We start from the raw sequence: 15317 nt of genomic DNA, 5'->3' as shown, positions 1-15317 counted from the left end.
AGAGCTGATAGAACATTTTTTAAAAGACAATATGTTACTAAAATAATTACAAGTTTTGTGCTATGAAAGCATGTACACATGGGTTTTTTTTTTTTCAACTGCCTCCTGATAATTTCACCATCACTGATTTTACTCTAGAACTAACCATTTAAATTGTTCTGTTTTTTTACCCTTTTCTCCTTAAAAGCCCAACTCTAACCTGGTATCCTCAAAGAAGTTATGACTTTCAATTACCAAAAGCCACCTGCCTTTTTTTAAAGCACAGTGGAATTTGGTTTCTGTTAATCTTTTGGGACTTGCTGGCACTTTTCTATTGATACATATTTTGCCCATACTTTGTTCCTGTGATTCCTAAACATTTGAACATATTTTTCTCCGTAGTAGTTATGAGCTCTTTGGAGGTATGGACAATGGCTTATTTTATCTGACATAGAAACCAGTGTATATTAAATGACAGCCTCTCCTAATATATATTTATCCTTACATGTTCTCTCATGATGTCTTTCCTTGTTTTATTTTTTCCCATTTTAAATACAAAAGTATATCCCTCAGCTATCCCTTAACATATGGCTAGATCTGGAATTTCTTTATAAAAGTGATTTAGTTGAAGCCACTTAGACACCATCATTCCTAACCAAATGTGTCAGAACCAGATAAAAGTTTAAAACACACAAAACATCATAGTTGTATTCTTGAGTTTGTTGAGTTTCATAACTATTTTTTAGAATCAAAAGTGATCATATAAGTAACACAAAGATAAATATGACAAGATTCCTGTCTTCAAGTAGTTCACTTTTAGTGGGAGAAAGATCAAGTGAACAAATGCAATATGTTTGGTGTTATGGACTGAACTGTCTTCCCCAAAATTCATACGTCAAAGTCCTAACTCCCAAATACCTCAGAATGTGATTGTATTTGGAGGGAGGGTCTTTAGAAGGTGGTTAAGTTAAAATGTGGTCATTTGGGTGGGTGCTAATCCAATCAGATTTGTTCAAAAAGAGAATTTGAACAAAGAGACACCAGGGACGTGTGAGCACAGAGAAAAGACCATGTGAGAAGATGGCCATCTGCAAGCCGAGGAGAGAGGCTTCAGGAGAAACCACGCCTGCTGACCCCTGACCTTGATCTTCCAGTCTCCAAAACTGGAAATCACATACATTTGCGTTGTTTAAGCATCTTATCTGTGGTATTTTGTTGTTGCAGCAACTAATACATTTGGCGATTCCTGCAGTGAATACAAACATAACATGCTTAAAGGGAAAATAGAAGGTGTCCTCAATATAGTTTACAGTGTAGTTCAAAAGCCATGAAGAGAACTTCCTTGACATTACACTCTATGTTGTCTGGATACGGTCTGAGGAGTATTACTGGATGTCAGAGAGGAAGGAAGGAAGGAAGTAGGTAAAGAAGGGAAGGAAGGAAGGAAGGAAGGAAGGAAGGAAGGAAGGAAGGAAGGAAGGAAGGAAGGAAGGAAGGAAGGAAGGAAGGGAGAGAAAAGAAAGAAAGAAAGAAAGAAAGAAAGAAAGAAAGAAAGAAAGAAAGAAAGAAAGAAAGAAAGAAAGAAAGAAAGAAAGAAAGCAAGAAAGAAAGAAAGAAAGAAAGAAAGAAAGAAAGAAAGAAAGAAAGAAAGAAAGAAAGAAAGAAAGGAAGGAAAGAAGGAAGGAAGGAAGGAAGGAAGGAAGGAAGGAAGGAAGGAAGGAAGGAAGGGAAAAGAAAGAAAGAAAGAAAGAAAGAAAGAAAGAAAGAAAGAAAGAAAGAAAGGAAGGAAGGAAGGAAGGAAGGAAGGAAGGAAGGGAAAAGAAAGAAAGAAAGAAGGAAGGAAAGAAAGAAAGAAAGAAAGAAAGAAAGAAAGAAAGAAAGAAAGAAAGAAAGAAAGAAAGGAAGGAAGGAAGGAAGGAAGGAAGGAAGGAAGGAAGGAAGGAAGGGAAGAAAGAAAGAAAGAAAGAAAGAAAGAAAGAAAGAAAGAAAGAAAGAAAGAAAGGAAAGAAGGAAGGAAGGAAGGAAGGGAAAAGAAAGAAAGAAAGAAAGAAAGAGAGAGAGAAAGAAAGAAAGAAAAAGAAAGAAAGAAAGAAAGAAAGAAAAAGAGAAAGAAAGAAGAAAGAGAAAGAAAGAAAAAAGAAAGAAAAGTTTTCAGGGAAAACAAAGCAGGTGGCTATCAATCAAAAACAAAGAACCAATTTGAAATCTTGGGAATAAAAAACATTTTTGACATTGAAATTTAAAAAGTCAATGCAAAAACCTAAACTAGAGAGATAAAGAGATAATTAGTGAACTGAATAGCACTGAAGGCAATACAGAGAAAAAGTTTAGTATTTGAAAGCAGAGGTAAGTGACATAGAAGCTAGAATAAGAAGTGCCCATATATGCCTAAGAATTCTAGACTTAGAGAAATGAGGAGATGATAAGAAGGCAATATTAAAAGAAACATTTATTTTGAGTTTTTAAGAATTTTAAAAAGATGTTTCCTTAGATGGAAAGGGAATATCAAATGCCAAGAAGCATAAACATAGATCTAAACACATTGCAGTGAACTTTCAGTACATCAAAGAACAAACTACTAAAAGTTAACTCTAGCATCGTATTTCCCTACAAAGATATTTTACATATAAAGAAAGGGCAATTTGATTGACAACAGAACTCCCAATAGCAACAATAAATGTTGAGGGGAAATAGCAGTCAAAGCGTTTCAGACATAGAGACACTGAGGGATTTTGATGCCCCACAGAATCCCCTGAAAAGAACAGTTAGAGGAAGTATTCATCAAAAACCATGAGCCCAACAGAAATCCAAAAAGCAAATGCAAGTGAAATAATTTTTTAAAAGCAATTAATAATTACTATGGACAGTTGAAGAATTTTTTTTGCTCTTTAAAATTAGAATTAAAATTCTAAACACGGAAGATGGGATGAGGGAAAAATTCAGATGGTTTTGCTAAGTTACATGTCTTACTCTGGCAGAAGAAAAAGATACTGAATATTTTAGACTTAGAAACATAAAATATTAAATAAATAAGAAAACGTTTGCATATGGGGCTAAACTAATTTTTAAAACACTTCTAAATTCTATTTTATGTATTTGTAAATAAAGACAGTTTAACATACTTTATAGTCAAATTAAAACTTTTCCACGCAAAGAGGCCAATGATATAGCTGAAATTAATGATATTTTATTTTATCAATAGTAAAAATAGCATGAGGATATGAACATAATTAGAGCAAGATACTTTCACCACTTGTTAGAATATATTCAAGAACAATTGGCCTGTATGCAGACAGAATTATGCTCCCCAAACCCAAGCACCAGGGTGATCAACGGCAGGTTTCTTAATCTTTCTATTGCTCATTAACTTATCTGTTATAAGGAGTAATAATCTACCTTGCATGGTTGTGGGGTGAAGATTTGAAGTAAAGTTCGTAAGTACCTGGCACATGGTAAGCATTCAATGGAAACAAATATTATTTTTCTATTTATAATAATCATAGGAGCCAAATAATACTGCTGAATACAAGGGACATGAGTGTATTCATGTACTTACTGGACTGCAGATGAGAGAAAGGATGAACCAAAAATACAAAAATAACTCTAATTTGTGTCTCAAGTTAGAATGAGCACATAATTTACAGAAAAAGTAATCTATGTAAAAAGAGTAAATTTGGCTCCAGACTGAAATACTTTGCTTTGTCCTTTTTCTTGCCTTCAACTCACATAGATTGGCAAATGTGATTTAAGATGACTATTTCTTTTTTAAAGTCAGATTGGGACCCATGGTAACTGAATCAGCAGAGCTGTAAACCTTTTAGAAATGGGATTTTAAATGGAATTGTTGGCAAACTTTTGCCTATAGCCATAGAACCAACTGTCCTTGCAATTGGCTCTAGGACATTCTTTTAACTCATAAATAATACCTAGTTCTTCACACATTGTTTTTTTCTAAATTATTTTTGCTGATGTTTTGTTTCCCAAAGGATGATTGAGAGAACTTTCGCAAGGCCTCTGAGGCAGTATTTGGAAGGCAAGCATTTTTCCCTAGCTTCATAATGTGGACAGGAGATATAAATCAGTCTGATAAATACTCTCTTGGACAAAGGTGAGGGCCAGTAGAAGTGTTAAAAGAAATTGAGTCTATAATGAAAAGAAGATTTTACAGTTCAGGGCTATTAATATTTTAAGATGAAAGGTATGGTTCACTTCTGATGCTTGCATCAAAACTCTCAACTTTGTATTTTACTCTCTGTAATTTATTGTGTATCAGTTACCAGTTGTGATTTTATGATTTTGAAAGCAATTAATACCAGAGCTTTGCTTCTCATTAATCTATTTGATATGCCAATGTGTCACAAATATACTAGAGAATCTTGTTGAGGGTTCACCATCATGGAGGTTTAATTAGAAGAAGTCTCATATAGCACAATTGTTCCTTAAGCTGTTTTTTCTCTTAATGTAATCATAGAATAGTTTGGAGAACCTAGCCAGGAGCATCATGATGTGACCCAATAATAACCAGACTTTTTATAAGCAAAATATGGTTCATAATGAGACTGAAAAACATTCAAATAGTGAAAGCAATGTTTAGATGAAATGATATAGTAACTGGAGCATAAGGAGAAGTAAGAATAGTTTCCATTGAAATGGTAGCCATTTTGATGCTGTTTAATGGGTACATGAGGTTTATTGTACTATTCTCTGTATTTTTGTTCATGTTTCAAATGCTTTCATTCAAACACTTTTAATATGTTTAAAATGTTTTTGATAACATTAATACATGTTCATTGCATGGTAAACAGAAACACAAAGATGTCACAAAATAATAAATAGCACATGAAAGAAGATGTGGTACATATACACAATGGAATATTCAGTCATAAAAAGAAAACAGATCCTACCATTCGCAACAACATGGAGCTAGATGGTTTTATGCTCAGTGAAATAAGTCAGGCAGAGAAAGACAAGAACCAAATGAATTCACTCATTTGTGGCATATAACAACAAAGCAAAACTGAATGAACCAAACAGCAGCGGACTCACAGACTCCAAGAAGGGACTAGCGGTTACCAAAGGGGAGGGGTGGAGGAGGGCAGATGGGGAGGGAGGGCAAAGGGGATTAAGGGGCACTATAATTCACAACACAATATAAGTAGATCATGCAGAAAGCAGTACAGCACGGAGAAGACAATAAATGATTCTATAGCATCTTACTATGCTGATGGACAGTGATTGCAGTGGTGTGTGGGGTGAATGTTGAAACCACAATGTTGCTCATGTGAAACCTTCATAAGATTGTATATCAATGACACCTTAATTAAAATAAATAAATAAATACCATATAAAAATTGTAGGAAATATATAGAGGAAAGACAACAATATTATTATAAATAATAACTGACTTTTAGAAATGAAATAATGAATTTTTTTCATCAAATTATTTATAAATTTTATAAAATTCATCTAAGAAAATGTATATAGTTGAAAGCATTGAAAAAATTCAATGTGTCTATTATTCATAAGAAAGAAAGTACCCACATATTGATATGAAAAGTAAATATTAAACACACATACACACAAAGCAGAAACATTCTTAATCATATTACTATTGTACAGGAGAGTATACAAGACAATCTTCGCTCAAAATAGAGCTGTGGGGATCCAAGGTTACCTTTTTGGTTTAGCCCCAGAACTCTGGATTGAATTCAGCCACTTTTAATCTTTGTGACTTTGGGCAATTTACTTAATCTAAGTTTTCATTTCCTCACAATCATAAGTACACAATTGTACAATGATGCAAAGGTACAAACAATAACAGAACATACAGCACTGGGATCTATGAAGAATAAATGAGGAAATCTGGTCAAAACACTTATTCCAGTGTCTCACACAGAGTTCTTAAAGAGGTTAACCAATAGTAGTAGCATGGCCCTGACAGTTGCTCTCTGGTATTTCATTCATATAATTTTATGTCTTTGTATTTCATTTTCTTCTGATGTAAAGTTAATTAATTTAACTGTTGCTAAGATTAATGTCTATGGCACTTTCATGTTGTGAAGAAGGACACGTCTTCAGAAACCATTATTGTTTGCACTGTAATTAATGATAAATTTACTAAACTTTGCTATATAAAATAGGTTAGATAGAGAAAATCATTTTTTAAGAAGCTACAACAATTTTCAGAAAGAATCTCTGGGTTAAAAATTCTCATGTAGTTCCTGGGGGAGATTAAAGATGGTTGCAAATTCTTTGCTACTTATTCAATTGGGAGGTAGAGTCTCATCTCTTTCCCCTGGAATCTCAACTTTTTGACCAGCTGAATGTAGAAGTGATATTCTGGGACTTTCAAGGCTGGATTATAGGAAGCCTTGACACCTCTCTTCATATCTCTCCTGTCATAATGCTCTGAGAAGCCTAAGCTACATGAAGAGACCACATATAGGTGCGCCAGTTCCAGTACCAGCTCTAGTGGAACTCCTAGCCACCATCAACTTCCAATCATGAGAATAAGCCTTCTTGGCTGTCCAAACTGGTTGGCCCTTCAGATGGCTCTAGCCTCGGCATTTACCTTATGGCAACATAAGTGACCCCATGGAAGGGCTACCCAACGTGAACTCAGTCAACTCACAGAATTATAAGAGGTAGCAAATTTTTGTTTTAAGGAACAGAGTTTGGGAGTGGTTTTCTCACACAAAAACAGATAAGTAAATAGTTATATTTTGAAGGGTAAAAGCAAAGATGCTATAAGAGACCTGAAAATAAAATGGCTTACAGTAAGATAATTTACCTACTTCTATCTTATATATCTTGTTTCTATCTTGTTCCACCTGTTGTAGCTAGTAGAGCACCTCTTCCACAAGGTCATTCAGGGACACATATTCCTCCTATCTTTCCCCAGGCATAGGACATTGCCCACTGTTTTGTGACAGAATGTGAGTCACTGCATATCTGTGTTCCAGCCTGCAGGAAGAGAGAGGAAGTCTGCTGTAAGCAGCCTGTCTTAAAATTAAAGATGGTCCATAAATTGCAAACACAAATCTCTTTATACACTTCGACCCAAATTTAATCCATGGCCCACTTAGCTGTAAGGAAGATTGCAAATGTATTTTCTATCTGGGTAGCTTGAAATCTGAGGATTCTACTGCTAAAAGAAAAATAAAGTGAGAATAGATTTTGAGGAAAGCAGGCAGTTTATGCTAACCATGTCCTTGAAACACACACACACCTGGAAATTCAACATGAACCTTTCTCTTAAATACTTAAAATAGCAGGCAAAACATGCACAAATATGATAACTACAAAATGCACTGCTTTTTAAAACTACTAATGCCATGGGCTTTTCTCTCTGTTATTTCTACCCTTATGATTTTTAGGCTGTTTGTAATATTATTTCAATATTGTTCTGGATTATAACACTCTCACAAGATTTCCCCCAGCCCTCAACACACACACACACACACACAATTATATTGTCTAGAAACCTGCCAAAGGTATATGATGTGTGTTACCAACCAGTCAACCCAAGGTCACCATACAGGATCACAGTGATGCAAACCTGAGTGACTGAGTCTAGTCTTGCCTTTCTTTGAAATCATGTTTCTAAAGTTTTATTTGGTCAACATTACAAAACCCCATCCTCTGGCTGTTCTCTCATCTTGTCCCGATACACTAGCATTATGGGAAGAATTAACATCTAACAGGATATTAAAGTGAAATTGTGTCTGAGATCCAAAAGCAATAAATCTCAGATATCAAAATAAGGTGGGAGATAGATTGCTATTCAGACATTTCAAAAAGGGTGGTTAAAGAACAACAAATGAGAGACCTTGCCCAGGTTGGAGACATAAAAATTTTTCAGAGATGAGGACCCCAAACAGTTGGAGACCTGTATGAGAGAGTTCTTGAGAGAGATCTCTGCTCTGTGTCTTTTAGCTCACACAGCAAAGATGGCGAGTTGTCTGTTTTTCCCCATTTGCCAGAGTCAAGAGAGGAGTTTTGATGAGATTTCTCAGACAACTTGTCACTGGATATCTGCAGTTAGGGGTATTGCAACCTACTGCTAGACCTGTCCTAAAAGTTACAAGGGAGCAACTGGTGGCTAGAAGCTAATAACAGAAGCGAAGGAGAGGGGGCTGCATCGGGCAGTCCACACTCCCAAAGCTTCCAGGCAGGAATGCATGACTATTTCTCATGAACCAGATGTGGAGCCATATAGGTGAGGCTAAAAAGATCTGGGCTATTTGAAATGCTGCCTAAGAGGGCACCATTTGGTCACACAATGAAAATGATTTGTTTTTAAAACCATGAATTAAAACTAATATGTACAATTTAATACTAACATTATTATATCTTTTATAACATTTTCCAATATAAAAACTTCAAATATTTTTCTTTAAAATACACTGCTTTAACTTTTTTTGTCTCCCCCACATGGTGTTTCTGAGTTAAAATTCATTTATGTCTCACTGTTCTCCATATTGTGGTCACTTTATTGATACGTTTGCATGGGATTCCTGTAATCACCAGGATTCAAATATGCTTCTCAGACCCTTGAGCCTTATCTCTAATGTTATATGCAGTAGAGATTAAAGTCTTCCACTACAGGGTGCTTAAAATGAATAAGAAAAACCAAATAAAAATTTTCAGCAAAATGAAATAAAAGACATGCTATATTATGTAACACCGTATACGAGATGGGTTTACCCACTGCTGAGTACAAATGTGTCACATTTCCAGCAGGATCCCAAACTAAATCTTTTTTGTGTCCAACTGATTAGGAATTATTCCAGTTGTTTTCTGAGAATCCTCTCCTAAATCCTATCCTCTAGCACTTTGTCAGGAGTTTATATGATCAGAACTGCTGCCCCAAGGCCTCCTGTCTACCAGACATCCGGTCTTCTGCTGAGAAAGCAGACAAGGAATCTGGTAGATAAAATCAAATAACAAGAAGAGGCATAAAGTATTATGGCTGCAGAGAGGAGGGCCAGCCAAGGCATTTACACATTGCCGGTCAAGGTTTCTCACTAGATGGTAGGACTTCGAAGCTGAACCTACAAACCAAGGGGAGGGTACCCCACAGAGGATGGGGGCAGTGTTATAAACCAGGGAATAGCATAGCCAAAGCCCTTCAGGAAGTGATAGGGAAGGCACGTTTGAGTGTAGCTTTGACAGGCAGGAGACAGTGGGATCCTGGATGGATAGGTGAAAGAAGGCTAAGGGGTGGGGGAAAGAAGCAAGTTCGAGAAGGCCTACAGGAAGGCCGTTCAGAAGCACTTCTCTGGGTGTAGAGTGGAAATGGCTTTGGAGAGCAGCAAGACTCAAGGCAGGGAGATGGCAGCTAGATGACTGCTCTAGGAATCTGAGCAACAATGCAGGCAAAACTAAGGAGGTGGTGTGGTAACTGCAAAAGCAGATCAATCTGAGAGCTTCTTGGAGGGCACAATGGGCAGAATTCAGGAGAGCTTTCAGGTCGTTGGTTTGGGAAAGTGGGTGTAGGAATTGTGCCATTTACTAAAATGGAAGAACCCAGAGAAGGAGCACATTGGGATTGAATTTGGGTGCTCAAAGCACATCCATGGGGAGATTTTTGTAGCTGCAGATGGATGTAAGGAGATGCTTCTGAGCTAGACATACGGATTAGGTAGTTATAACCTTATAGCCTATGAGAGTAGGAATACCAACAGACAATGTATAGACTGGGGAAATCAGGGAGTGAAGGAGAGGAAAGGGGAGGAGAGGAGAGTCTAAGAGAACATCCTGAGTAACACTGGTATTTAAGGGAAGGTCACATATAAAATAAACAATAAAGCTTAACCCAGGAAGTCAAAGAAATTCTATAGTATAAAGTAACCAGAGGTAATGAAAAAATGCCTGTGTTAAAAGAAGTGACCAACAGTGCTTAATATTTTTACAATTAAATTTCAGAAAGACTCTACCATAAACTGGGTATCAAACTGGGTGCCTTGTCAGTGGTAACTCTAGTCTTTTTAGTTAGTAGAGCTGAGGGTTTAAAATACAACCATATATTTTGCAATTACTGGAAATCCTACTGTTTGGCATGTTTTTGGTGAGAAAGGCAGCACATCCCAAAGGAAGACAGAGTTCATTTTATTAGCAAGACTTTCCACAGTGCCTTAAACCATTTCATTAAACAGGAATTAGGTTTCCTTAACTGTGTCTAAGGTTAAGCATCATTTTAAACCCTTATGAATTCTCACAAGCCTGCTGGCCCATGCTGATTCTCTGTATACAAAATTCAAATGGAAAGAATCATTCAGAGTTAAAATTTCTAATACTTGACATGTTATTCTCCAGTTAAATATGTGTTTCCCTAATTTCTGTGGAAAGAAACAACACATTTGAACCACACTGCTCACCTGCATAGAGTGAGTTTGTGGTGGTGGCATGTGATGTCAATCATTGTAAAGGAGGGAAAGTGAAGGCTTCAGCTGTAACATAAATAGGAAAGGACCAAATTTTTTATGCCACCTGATTGCCATATCAATTGTTCCAAGGGTGATTAGTCTAACAGCAAGGCCATTTTAAGATAAAAATATCACGGAACAAGTAACTAATCCAACAAAAATTACTGAAATGCTGGCCCTTTATTATTTCACTTGTTAAACAGCTATTCAATGATTTTTTTCCTTAAAGTCACCAATATTAGTCTTCAGAAACCTCAAGAAGCAAAACCATCAGACTTCTGAAAGAATGATCTTCAAGGGTTAAGTGGCCAAGTGAAAAGATAAGATGATATTTTGTGAAATTTGAATTTCCATGGAAATATATCACCATTTTTTGCTGGTGACACACACTTGAACAATTGCTACGAGTAACTTTACTACTTAAAATCAGTGTTTACTAAGCCAAACTTTTACCCTAAATTCTGAAACTTCTGATTTCATTTAAATTGTACTAAGTTCAAATGCAACTGCAAGCAAAATCTCATCTTTCAAAATATGTCTACTTATATCCCTATAATACCAAAAAGTGGACAGACTTAGAATTTTCTGAAAAATTCTTTTGCTGATCTAGTGCACTTGCTAGGTACCACTGACAGCACTTAGAACAAAGAAACCCAAGATCAATCGTAAGCACCATTTAGCTATTAGTGCTATATAGAGTAGGCAACTTTCCTAAACTTAATGAACAAAACTGGAATCAGAAATTCAGATGCCTGCAGGGAAACAAGAAGCTAGTCATCAATAATAGAGGGGACAAAATGTTCTAATGTAAGCATGATGATCAATAACCAGAACTCAGCACTGGGGATGTGTATTCTAAGGAATAATGGGGATTAAGGAAACTAAATTAATCTAAATAATCAATACAAATAACATTTTAATGCAATATACTTTTTAAATAAAAATGAATGCAAAATAAGCCTTGATAAACAAAATATTAGAAATATAAATAAAGATAGAATTAGTAATAATGCCCTGCTGAGTCATATGGAAAACTGAGGCAAAAGAAAAAATCAGTAACACTGATCCTGTCATCAAGAATATTTACTACCCACACCCCCACAAAGGAATATGTGCTACCTATAAATGATTATAGCATAGTCAAGTATATATCTACAAAGTTATACTATTTTTATAAGTGCATATACTTACTTATCTTGCATTTCAATGCCATTTTGTTTCTTTTATACTGTGTGGGAGTTGAAAATTCCCAAAGACTTGCTAAAATGATATTTACTATGACCAAGTATGGGGTGTCCAAAAGGGGAAACAATTCAATAAATACTCTTTGAGTTGTTTAATTATGTAATATGATTCTTGTTTATTAAAATACATGAACTGGTATTCATTTTGAGAATTTGTAACTGAGAAATAATTCAATAAATTTGCTGTTTTGAGCTATATAATCACATGATATTTCTTCCCAAATGGGAAAAAAAATAGTAGTCACTAACATTTTTTAATATGTACACACTTGAGCAGCTTTCTTTTCATTTCACGAGTCTATCTATTCTGTCATTAGTCTAATAAGGTTGAGGATTGAGGTAAATAATGGTCTCTAGAGAAGTCTTAACAATTTCTATATTGCAGCCATATCACTTAAAATCAGTGTTTACAAAGACAGTGTCAAACTTTGACCATAAACTCTGAAAATTCTCTCATTTCATTAAACTGTACTATCAAAGTTCAAATTCAACTGTAAGCAAAAATTCCTTAGTCTTTCAAAATGTTTCTCATTATATCCCTAAAATATGAAAATATGAATTAGTTGAATTTCTTTTGTTAACCACAAATTTTTAATTCATATGAACAATTATTAATTCACTTAAACAATTTTGTGATTAGTACCATTCTAGTGCTATAAAGATTAAAACTCCTTCTTGGTTCCAAAACTCAATATTCTCAATGATTCTCATGAATTAATCTTAGACCTCAAGTGCCCTCAGGCACATATTATATAATGGGGTAGATAAACTAATACATATTTAAAAAACTAAACAGTAACATAATAAAGTTCTAAATTTGATATAATCAATGGCCAGATTATAAAGGATAGTCAACGAATCCTGCGTAAAGACAGTATTTTGGTGACTATGTGCTAAGCTATCACTGTAAATCAGCTCATTTAAGCCTTATCATAAGGGTAGTGTCATTTTTCAGTTGCTCAATGAGGAAAATTAAATTATAGACATATAAGTGACTTGCCCAAGGCAGCTTTACTGCTAATTCCAAGAGGCTGCAGAGCAAGGATCCAAGCAGGTGGTATGTGTGTCTATGTATGCATATATTGTGTGACTAAGTGTTGACACATATGGGTGTTGGGGAGACAATCATAAGTAGATGAAATACTATTAAAAATCACACACAGATTACAATGACCATCTCTTCCTTTTATTAAATACCACTCTAATAAAGTCCCTTTGCAGCTTTTGGATATATCCCCTTAACTGACATTAATTTCACAATTTGATCCTAGAAAACTGAGTTAGAGATAGCTTTAGGAGTTGTTAATTTAAAAGCAGAATCAGGGAGAAGTAAAGTGGAAGTTGAAGCACAACCTTTAAGTCAGCTGAGCTTAATATTAATAACCCTTTAAAGACAGTATCAGGGACCTATCAAACACCATCCCTGACGCTAATGTAGGATCAATGAGCAAATAAAATGAAACATAAGAAGGCTGTATTTAAAAAAATGTTTATAGTTATTGGTCATGCAGGACTATAAAATCAAACTAAACTTTTACATTTACTGTGGCAACCTTTAATAAAGTCATAATTTTTCTAGATAGAAAAGTTACAGAAAAGGGGACTTTATTAAATTAGAAATTTAATAAATAACTTCTGAATAAATTTCTGCTATGTCCATGTAACATCATTTCTTGTTAAGAATTTCCTCATTCACTCATATGTGGAGTATAAGAACAAAGAAAAAAACTGAAGGAACAAAACAGCAGCAGACTCACAGAACCCAAGAATGGACTAACAGTTACCAAAGGGAAAGGGACTGGGGAGGATGGGTGGGAAGGGAGGGATAAGGGGGGAAAAGGGGCATTATGATTAGCAGACATAATGTCGGGGGTGGGTGGGGGGCACGGGGAGGGCTGTACAACACAGAGAAGACAAGTAGTGATTCTATAGCATCTTACTATGCTGATGGACAGTGACTGTAATGGGGTATGTGGGGGGGACTTGATGATGGGGGGAGTCTAGTAACCATAATGTTGCTCATGTAATTGTAAATTAATGATACCAAAATTAAAAAAAAAAAGAATTTCCTCATTGAAGAAATTTTATATACAAATTCAAGTAGAAATATAACTTTTATTTTGGTTTTGCTTAACATTCATGGAACTCTACAAACCTTCTTGCATTACCACAGAAAGCTTGTTTGGGAAGGGAAATAATGTCTTGAAAAGCTGAGTTAAAGACTCAGCTATGCTTGATTCTTACATAGGGCCACCACACTGCAAAGCCTAGGAGTTACCATTTACATTGTTTTTTCTCTTTGCCTCAGGCAGTCAGTATTATAAAATACAACGATCAGGCAAGTTACCTAATGTCTCTTTTAACTTGCTCTTATTTGAGATGAATGATAAGTATCTTTTGGGATTGCCTGAGAAGTGAATGAAATAACACATAAAATAGTTATGGTGCTGGACACAAAGAATGTGATCCCCAAACTAGCCCCTCTCCTCTCCACTCATTCCTACAGAATGCCTGCAACTTGTGGAGCAAATCTTACTACTTTTGCCAACATATGCAATTTAAATAGTTTGGGATCTTTGATTTGTTTCATCCCTGGAGCTCAGCCAGTCACTGTACTATTTTTGACTAAAATAAATTCTGTTCACTCACAGCAGAGGAAGCCAACAAAGGTTACCTTTCCATTGAAAAGATAATATGCAGTTAAGTAATCATATTATTACTTCAACTTAAAGCAATTTACCTATCCAAACATTCTTTATTTTCTTAATCTGTCGCATTATAGTTCTCTTTATCTTCAGGGTAATTGTGTCAGACAATGGGAAACTGTCTAGAATATAGTGTCTTTGTTACTTTTGACATGAGTAAATATTGGGCTGATTGGAACAAGTGGTAATATCAGAATCCCATATACTTCCTTAAACACCATTAAAACAATATTATGAACCTTCATGGTTTTATGTATGTATTTTTTCCATGGTAGTTACAAGATGAATAAACACAGTTAGGAAAAAACCATTCTTAGGAATATTGCCTGCCTCAAAAAATTACCTTTTGTGTGGTATTTAAATTTTTATTTTATTTTTATTTTCAAAATGGATCTGAGCATTTCACTACTAAAGGGATATAAGTTGACAATGTCAAATAGATGACTTCAGTCAGTCCAGTGGGCAGGAAAGTCATATGTTCATTAAAATCATATTTACTAGTTGTTAGCCTAGGTTTCTCACTTTGAAAGTATTGTTGCAGTATAGCATGAACACATCCTGAAAAAGTAAAATGGATAAAATAATGATACATATTACCAATTCCTATAGGGTTCTACTTCTAAATAAGAGTATGCAAATCAGAGCTCATTGTGCTGAGCCAGTAATTTCTTACACTGGTAAGAATTAAAATAAAACAGTGTTTATTAAATAACCAATGTGTCAAGTTTCATCTGTGCAATGACTTTCATGAGAGAATACCTAATAGAGAAACTAGGGTTGATATCACTGATTAGGAAAACAAAGGCTTTACAGGGATGAAAGTCCCAAAGTGAACTGGCAGTGACTCTTGACAGAAAAAGGAAAACAATAGAAAGAGGAAAATGTGGTGACTATAAGCAAGCAAAAAGATCAAAGATCTCTCTTCCTCATTTTCTTTTGCCTTTTCTTTCCTTCCTGAGCCA

At 35.2% G+C, this 15317-nt stretch overlaps 1 long non-coding RNA gene across 1 annotated transcript in view; it reads right to left on the bottom strand.

Moving 5' to 3' along the window:
- Window positions 1–15317, bottom strand: part of LOC130681877 (uncharacterized) — a 53812-nt gene that overhangs the window by 33831 nt on the left and 4664 nt on the right. The window contains exon 2 of the long non-coding RNA XR_008995104.1: window positions 6770–6942. This is a non-coding gene — a long non-coding RNA (uncharacterized LOC130681877). The remainder of the gene's footprint in view (window positions 1–6769; window positions 6943–15317) is intronic.

This window comes from Manis pentadactyla, chromosome 2 (assembly GCF_030020395.1).
Source record: "Manis pentadactyla isolate mManPen7 chromosome 2, mManPen7.hap1, whole genome shotgun sequence".
NCBI lineage: Eukaryota > Metazoa > Chordata > Mammalia > Pholidota > Manidae > Manis > Manis pentadactyla.
Note: the sequence above shows the minus strand (reverse complement) of the source record. Positions and strands in the feature narration are given on the sequence as shown.